This window comes from Bos taurus, chromosome 16 (genome assembly GCF_002263795.3).
Source record: "Bos taurus isolate L1 Dominette 01449 registration number 42190680 breed Hereford chromosome 16, ARS-UCD2.0, whole genome shotgun sequence".
NCBI classification, from domain to species: Eukaryota; Metazoa; Chordata; class Mammalia; order Artiodactyla; family Bovidae; genus Bos; species Bos taurus.
In genome coordinates, this window is record NC_037343.1 from 50725513 (window position 1) to 50734837 (window position 9325).

The following is a 9325-nucleotide window of genomic DNA, read 5'->3' on the forward strand; positions in this document are numbered from 1 at the left end:
CGCCCCGAACCGGGCCGCGCCCCCCGCGCCGGCCGCCCCGCCCCCCAGCTCGGGCAGCCCCGCCTGCCGCGCCCCGCCCCCTCTGCCAGCCCCTACCCGAGGGCCGCGGTCCCCCGGGGGGTCTGGCACGCCCCGTCCGGTCGCCACTGCCCTTGCCGACCACAAACGGTCCCTCCGCGCGTCTGTCCGGAGGCGACCCAGGCGAAAGACCCGCGTGGACGCGGCCTCCAGCTGCCGGCCAGAAGCCTGCGGACTGACGGGCGCGGCAGGACCTCCGCCCTGGGAAAAGTTGGAGGTCGGCTATTTGTTGGGTCACGGTCCCCGGGAGCAGGTTCGGGGTGACGAGGGTCCCAGCGCCTCAGAAGCCTCCACCTTCCACCGGACGAGATACCTCCCCCCAACACGCGCAGCTCCTTCCAAAACCCTCAGGCCTGCGCCTCGCCCACCTAGGCTGGGTGGGCGGTGAGCGGAGCGGGGGTGGCCGTGCTGCCGCTCCGCTGCCCGCGGTTCTGCAGTCAAAACCCAAAACCCCGCGCTGGTCGCCGGACGCAAGGACTTGACTTCTCCGCCTGTCTGGGCCAAGCTCCACCACACCCGCCCACATTGCCGTCCGAGGGCAAGCCGAAGGCCCGGCTCTGAAGAGATGACGCCCCCATCCCACCCCACCCCATCCCCACCCCCAACCCCACGGACCTGCTAAGAAGGCCAAGGCCTCGAATTCTCTAGCATGACTCTTCTCAACATAAAGCTCTGCAGTTTCCCCCCAAAGCTGACCACAGACTTTAATGGTTTGGTCTTGTCCATTAACTTCTGGACTGGATGTCATCTGACAACCGGAAGTGAGCGTCTCCTGCAGTTCAGTCCCTCAGTCGTGTCCGACTCTTTGCGACCCCATGGACTGCAGCACTGTCCGTCACCAATTTCTCTGTCCATCACCAACTCCCAAAGCTTGCTCAGACTCATGTCCATCAAGTCGGTGATGCTGTCCAACCACCTCATCTTAAAACTGGGCAAACTGGTCTGGCAGTGGGTTGGGTCCTGTGGGTGACTGTGGACACTTGGTCTGAGTGGGGGCGGAGTGGAGGGAGGTAGAAAGGGCTTCACTGTTGGGAATTTCCAGTCCTGAGGGCCACAGATCAAAGCTGAGACCCACTCAGCTTTCTTTCTTAAAGCCACCCAGACCTAAGACAGGCAACCAGGTCCCAGCATAAATGCCTCTCCCTGCCCCCCAACCCCACCTCTTGGGAGGATCTTCTGGGACCTGGAAGTGCTGCCCTACTGTGCCTGTTATGGTGTCCTGGGTGCTTCTCTGGACACATTCCCACGTGTCCTCCCACAGGCTTGATGGGAAGTTGAGAAATTAATCCAACAGAAAGTGTGGAGAGCGGATCCTTTTCTTTATTCCTCCTCTGGATCGAGATCTTGTCTGTCTGCTTCTTCAAAGCAGCCCTTGGGTCTAACAGCCTCTATTATGATAGGCGCTTAATAACTGGGAAAATTTAGGCTCAGAGTCAACGACAACCAGCACAGCGGGTGTGGTCAGACCTGCTCAGGGCTGCTCGGGGCTGCACGGCGCCAAGTTCTAGACTTCGTGCTGGTCCAGGTTCTGGCTCTTGTGCATGGCTCCCTGTCACACTCTTTTCTTTTTTTTTAATTGGAAGATAAATACTTTACAATATTGTGATGGTTTTTGCCGTACATCAACATGAATCGGCCACAGGTATACATGTGTCCCCCACATCCTGAACCCCCCTCCCTCTCTCCCTACCCTGTCCCTTTGAGTTGTTCCAGAGCACCAGCCTTGGGTGCCCTGCTTCACGCATTGAACTTGCACTGGTCACATATCCTGTCACACTCTTTTCCTGGATCTGAGAAGATCCAGGTGCTGAGGGCCTCTGAGAAATATTGCTGGCCTTGAATCACCTGATTCAGTTGGTTCAGAGTAAACCACATTATTGCCATTTTCTACATGCTCCTCTGTTATCTGAGGCATAACATTAATACTGAGCTTTCCCTGGAGAACTCCCTGCACGGGCGTCTCAGCTGTAGCTCAGGGTGCTGGGCAGCATCTCTTCTGGGATTTCCCTGGCAGTCCACTGGTTAGGAGTCTATGCTCCCAGTGCGTTGGTTGGGGGATTCTTCCCTGGTGGAGGGACAAGATCCCACATGCTGCATGTATGTGTGTGTTAAGCCGCTTCAGTTGTGTCCGACTCAGTGACCCCATGAACTGTAGCCTGCCAGGCTCCTCTGTCCATGGAATTTCCCAGGTAAGAATACTGCAGTGGGTGGTCATTCCCTTCTCTAGAGGATCTTCCCAACCCAGGGATCAAACACAGGTCTCTTGCACCGCAGGCAGATTCTTTACCATCTGAGCTACTAGGGAAGCTACTGGAGTACATGGTGCAGTCTAAAAAACAACAACAAAAAAATAAACAGCAATTGCCTTTTCTTCCTCGAGCCCTGGAGGAAGCAGGACTCAAAGCCAGGACTAGAGAAAGAGGTCAAGCAGTGTCCAGCACGCCCACAGGCCCTGTGACACCGCACCTCCCTCCCACCTCCTCCTGGGGTGCCCGCTGTTCACTGACCTTAAATCAAAATTTCTCCCTCAGAGTCTACAAACTTTATTCCAGTTCTGCTGCTGCTACTGCTAAGTCGCTTCAGTCGTGTCCGACTCTGTGCGACCCCATAGACAGCAGCCCACCAGGCTCTGCGGTCCCTGGGATTCTCCAGGCAAGAACCCTGGAGTAGGTTGCCATTTCCTTCTCCTTTGCATGAAAGTGAAAAGTGAAAGTGAAGTCGCTCAGTCACAACTGACTCGTGGTGACCCCATGGACTGTAGCCCACCAGGCTCCTCCATCCATGGGATTTTCTAGGCAAGAGTACTGGAGTGGCTTGCCATTGCCTTCTCCATGCCCCTGATTGGCTTCAGCTTGGATCTCAAGAATGAGAAGTTTCATTGCTCCTTCCTCAAGAATTACTTAGTCACACTCCTGAACCTCAGTCACAGCCCATGATGTGCCCCATGTTGGTCTCCCCAGCCTCCTCTTCTGCTTCACCCAGACAAGCTCCAGACACCCCAGGATGAGGAAGCCTGTTCAGGCAGCCCCACTAAAGGTCAGGAAACCAGGACCTCAGTGCTGGGTGGTTGGCCTGCTGCTGAGGCAAGCCCCCAGGAAGTGCTAACAGTCCACTTCTCCCCACTTTTTGATAATTCAGGAAATGACCCCAAGTCAGAGGTCTGGGAACTAGTCCCAGTCCTGCTCCTAAATGGCTGTGTGGCCTCAGGGAGTAACTTCTCCCGGCTTTGTTTTATTCATTTGCTGAAGGAGGGGCTGCTCAGCGATGGGTGTCCTGAGCACAAGTCCACATGGCTGATCCTGTTACAAAGAATCTCAATAGACTGTCTTCACTAAAGACAGAAGTCTAATTTATATGAGCTCAGGCTCTCCCACCTTCTCTGGAAAATAGTGTAGGTTCTCCCCATCTTTATTCATTCTTGTGATTTTTTTTTAGAGGGGAAGTAGAACTTCACACACCATGTCTGACTGTGCTGAAACTCTCCAAATCAATCAGATGAAGGGCCTCTGTCCACTTCTCGTGAGGTCTGTGCTCTTCGCCCAGATACGCGATGGTCCCATCCCTGTGTCTGGACACGGAGACCAGTCAGGCACCTGGTGTCCATGCCTGCAGACAGAAATAAACAAGAAGCCCGAATGGTGAGGCCTGTGGTCCCTGTGGGTCCAGTTAACTCACCCACACTCTCCCCTTCCTCTTATTTCACAGGTAACACGGCAGCTTCTTGGCTGGATGATGCATGCAGAGCGCTCTGGTTACAGGCTCAGGGTGTCAGCTTCGGTCCCTCCCTCCTGTTCCGTGCAGGGAGGCGTTCTGTTCTCCCCATATGGTGCAGAGCGGGGCATCACGCACTTGGCCCTAGAAGGTATGGAAACTCTGCTTCCGTGGTTGCCCCAGGGTCACCAACTCGACACTTCTCTGGGTGACAAGACCATGGGTAGTGTCTAGGGAGCTGGGAGGTGTGGTTTGGGGTCTGCTTGACTCTTGAGATCCTCAGCCTGCTCCTGTTTCCACTCTGTTTCTTTGGAGTGATGGCTTTGCTGCTTGCTCTCAACGTCTGGGAAGCCATGGCACCGAGTCCAGAGCTTTGGCAGAGAGCTGGCCTGAGTCTCTTGCAGCAGCAGGATGGGCCCCAGGAGGTAGAGGTGAATCATGGGACCCAGGAGGGGAAACTGTACTTGCTAATTTTAAAATCCCTGCTTGATACATTGGTGACGCTGTTTTATTATTTTCCTGGGAAAATGCACCAAATAGAGGAAATGGCAGTGACACAGAAAAATATTTCCGAGCTTAGAGTGTCATTATTAATCCCATGATTTCCAGATGGAATTCATTCACTTGGAGAAGCAGAGACTACTTGGCAGAAAGGACCACATGCAAAATCCTTGCAGCAGCCTGAGATCAATGTCTACTCAAACAAAGGATGCATGAGGAAGCTGGGTTTCATGGCTGCTTTTAGTCATCGAGGCCCTGAGGACCAATAAGTGATCAAACTTGGCCATTTAGAGAATTTTTTCTCCACAAGGTAAATAGATGTCCAAGTACAACTGCTCACATGTAACGAGGAGAAGTCAGAATTCTATTCTCCTATTTTATGTTTTTTAAAGTGGTGATTCTTTCACCTGATGGAAAACACTAAACACAGATTAACACTACCGACAAAGGGCTGCCTGTCAAGTGAGACTCAGCTTTGGGGCCAGCAAGACTGAATCGAGGGCTTCCCGGTGGCACTAGTGGTAAAGAACCCGTCTGCCAATGCAGGTCAGACATAAGACAGGCTGGCCTGATCCCTGGGTCGGGAAGAAACCCTGGAGAAGGGCATGGCAACCCACTCCAGTATTCTTGCTGGGAGAATCCCATGGACAGAGGAGCCTGGCAGGCTACCATAGGGTCATACAGAGTTGGGCACAACTGAAGCAGCTTAGCATGGCACCCACGGCAAGACTGAATCGATGTGAAAGTCCTGAAGGGTCTGCTGGCAGTGTCCCAGATGGCAGGCAGCCATGCTCCCCAGACTCCCTGAGGAAGTCAGCCTGGCTCCCTGAGCCCCTCTCTGCTCTGACATGGTGATCCCCTGGGTAGGATGTTGGAGAAATAAAAGCAAGAGGTTTGCTGTAATCTTTTTTACACTTGATATATAGATGCTTTGATTAAACTTCCTCAAGAAAGGCCCCAACACAGGTCGATATTTATTTAACCCAAATCTAACCATTTAAGGAATTATTCATCTGACTCTGTGAAGTACTGGTCTAGATGTTTAGCCTGAATAAGATATAAAAGGTCCCTGCCTTTAGTGGCCTTGTCTTCTAGGAGGAAGAACAGGGACAATTGTGAGTAAACAAACAATTGACAAATGGTATATCAAAAAGCAGAGACATTACTTTGCCAACAGAGGTCCATTTATAGTCAAAGCTATGGTTTTTCCAGTAGTCATGTATGGATGTGAGAGTTGGACCATAAAGAAGGCTGAGTGCCGAAGAATGGATACTTTCAAATTGTGGTGCTGGAGAAGACTCTTGAGAGTCCCTTGGACAGCCAGGAGATCAAACCAGTCAATCCTAAAGGAAATCAACCCTGAATATTCATTGGTAGGACTGATGCTGAAGCTGAAGCTCCAATACTTTGGCCACTTGATGAGAAGAGCCGACTCATTGGAAAAGACCCTGATGCTGGGAAAGATTGAGGGCAGGAGAAGAAGGGGGTGGCAGAAGATGAGATGGTTAGATGGCATCACTGACTCAATGGACATGAGTTTGAGCAAGCTCTGGGAGATAGTGAAGGACAGGGAAGCCTGGCATGCTGCTGTCCATGGGGTCCCAAAGAGTTGGACATGACTTAGTGATTGAACAGTAACAACAAAACAGACAAAAGAGATCATTTCAAGTACAATGCATGCTGGGAAGGAATCTCAGAAAGATAAAAATAATGAGGAGAACGATAAAAATAATGAGGAGGGTGGGCAGTCCAGACAGGGAGGACCATCCTGAGGGGTAACATCTGAGCTGAGGCTTGGATTCTATTCTGTCCCTTCTGGAGGAAAAGGCAGCCCCATCCAGAGCCAGATAAGTGTTCTGGGCAGAGAATGGAACATGAAAAAGCCCTGAGGCAGGAGCAAGGCCAGGCCAGTGGGTCTGGGAGGGAGGGAGTAACGGTTGTAGAGCAAGGTAGGCAGAAGCCAGGTCATGCGTGGTCCAGTAGATGCAGACGGTTGTCTAGGTTTGTTTTATTTTTAGTCAGCTTTATTGAAATAGAGTTTACAGGGACTTCCCTGGTGGTCCAGTGGCTAAGACTCTGCACTCACAATGCAAGGGGCCCTGGTTTCATCCCTGGCCAGGGAACTAGATCCCACATGCTGCAACTAAGACTTGGCACAGATAAATAAATAAATTTTTTTTTAATTCCTTTTTTAGATTTTTTTTGATGTGGACCATTTTTTAAGCCTTCACTGAGTTTATTACAATACTGCTTCTGTTTTATGTTTTGGCTTTTTGGCAGCAGGCATGTGGGACACATGTGGTGACAACATACAGCCTTGACGTACCCCTTTCCAGATTTGGAACCAGTCTGTTGTTCCATGTCCAGTTCTAACTGTTGCTTCTTGACCTACATACAGATTTCTCATGAGGCATGGTGGTCTAGTATTCCCATCTCTTTCAGAAGTTTCCACAGTTTGTTGTAATCTACACAGTCAAAGGCTTTGGCATAGTCAATAAAGCAGAAGTAGATATTTTTCTGGAACTCTCTTGCTTTTTTGATGATCCAACCAATGTTGGCAATTTGATCTCTTGTTCCTCTGCCTTTTCCAAAACCAGCTTGAACATCTGGAATTTCACAGTTCAGGTACTGATGAAGCCTGGCTTGGAGAATTTTGAGCATTACTTTATAACGTGTGAGATGAGTGCAATTTTGCAGTAGTTTGAACATTCTTTGGCATTGCTTTTCTTTGGGATTGGAATGAAAACTGCCCTTTTCCAGTCCTGTGGCCACTGCTGAGTTTTCCAAATTTGCTAACATACTGAGTGCAGCACTTTCATAGCATCATCTTTCAGGATTCAAAATAGCTCAACTGGAATTCTTTCACAGCATTGTCTTTCAGGATTCAAAATAGCTCAACTGGAATTACATCACCTCCACTAGCTTTGTTCATGCTGCTTCCTAAGGCCTGCCAGAGTCCAGCTCCATCAGCCAGGGAATCAGCCTGAAGGGATGAGCCGTGTTGGCTAAGAATGATGTAGCCTCTGACTCGAGGTATGGGACTACATGTTTATTTCAAGCATCAGGTCTTCTTTTATACTTTGACAAAAGCATTAGACAGCGGTTTTATATTTTCAGTTCCCCCTCACCCAGATTTATTGTCTCATTGTTGGCCTTCAAGCAGAGTTCCTGCTTCAGGGATTCTCTCAGAATCCTGTTTACTTGTGATTACATTGTAACTCATGCTTATGTCTGGGCCACATACCACATTCCCCAGTTTATTTCTTATCTTTCTAAATCCTGCTTGCCCCTAGTATCCTAAGCTCACTATCTCCTAAAAAGGCTTCTAACTATTCTTCAGATCAGATCAGATCAGATCAGTCACTCAGTCGTGTCTGACCCATGAATCATAGCACGCCAGGCCTCCCTGTCCATCACCAGCTCCCAGAGTTCACTGAGACTCACGTCCATCAAGTCAGTGATGCCATCCAACCATCTCATCCTCTGTCGTCCCTTTCTCCTCTTGCCCCCAATCCCTCCCAGCATCAGAGTCTTTTCCAGTGAGTCAACTCTTCCCATGAGGTGGCCAAAGTGTTGGAGTTTCAGCTTCAGCATCATTCCTTCCAAAGAAATCCCAGGGCTGATCTCCTTCAGAATGGACTGGTTGGATCTCCTTGCAGTCCAAGGGACTCTCAAGAGTCTTCTCCAACACCACAGTTCAAAAGCATCAATTCTTCAGTGCTCAGCCTTCTTCACAGTCCAACTCTCACATCCATACATGACCACAGGAAAAACCATAGCCTTGACTAGACGAACCTTTGTTGGCAAAGTAATGTCTCTACTTTTGAATATGCTGTCTAGGTTGGTCATAACTTTCCTTCCAAGGAGTAAGCGTCTTTTAATTTCATGGCTGCAGTCACCATCTGCAGTGATTTTGGAGCCCAAAAAAATAAAGTCTGACACTGTTTTCCCTGTTTCCCCATCTATTTCCCATGAAGTGATGGGACCGGATGTCATGATCTTCATTTTCTGAATGTTGAGCTTTAAGCCAACTTTTTCACTCTCCACTTTCACTTTCATCAAGAGGCTTTTGAGTTCCTCTTCACTTTCTGCCATAAGGATGGTGTCATCTGCATATCTGAGGTTATTGATATTTCTTCCGGCAATCTTGATTCCAGCTTGTGTTTCTTCCAGTCCAGCATTTCTCATCATGTACTCTGCATATAAGTTAAATAAACAGGGTGACAATATACAGCCTTGACATACTCCTTTTCCTATTTGGAACCAGTCTGTTGTTCCATGTCCAATTCTAACTGTTGCTTCCTGACCTGCATACAAATTTTTCAAGAGGCAGATCAGGTGGTCTGGTATTCCCATTTTGCAGAATTTTCCACAGTTTATTGTGATCCACACAGTCAAAAGCGTTGGCATAGTCAATAAAGCAGAAATAGATGCTTTTCTGCAACTCTCTTGCTTTTTCCATGATCCAGCAGATGTTGGCAATTTGATCACTGGTTCCTCTGCCTTTTCTAAAACCAGCTTGAACATCAGGAAGTTCACAGTTCACATATTGCTGAAGCCTGGCTTAGAGAATTTTGAGCATTACTTTACTAGCGTGTGAGATGAGTGCAATTGTGCAGTAGTTTGAGCATTCTTTGGCATTGCCTTTCTTTGGGATTGGAATGAAAACTGACCTTTTCTAGTCCTGTGGCCACTGCTGAGTTTTCCAAATTTGCTGGCATATTGAGTGCAGCACTTTCACAGCATCATCTTTCAGGATTTGGAATAGCTCAACTGGAATTCCATCACCTCCACTAGCTTTGTTCATAGTGATGCTTTCTAAGGCCCACTTGACTTCACATTCCAGGATGTCTGGCTCTAGGTCAGTGATCACACCATCATGATTATCTGGGTCGTGAAGATCTTTTTTGTACAGTTCTTCTGTGTATTCTTGCCATCTCTTCTTAATATCTTCTGCTTCTGTTAGGTCCCTACCATTTCTGTCCTTTATCGAGCCCATCTTTGTATGAAATGTTCCTTTGGTATCTCTGATTTT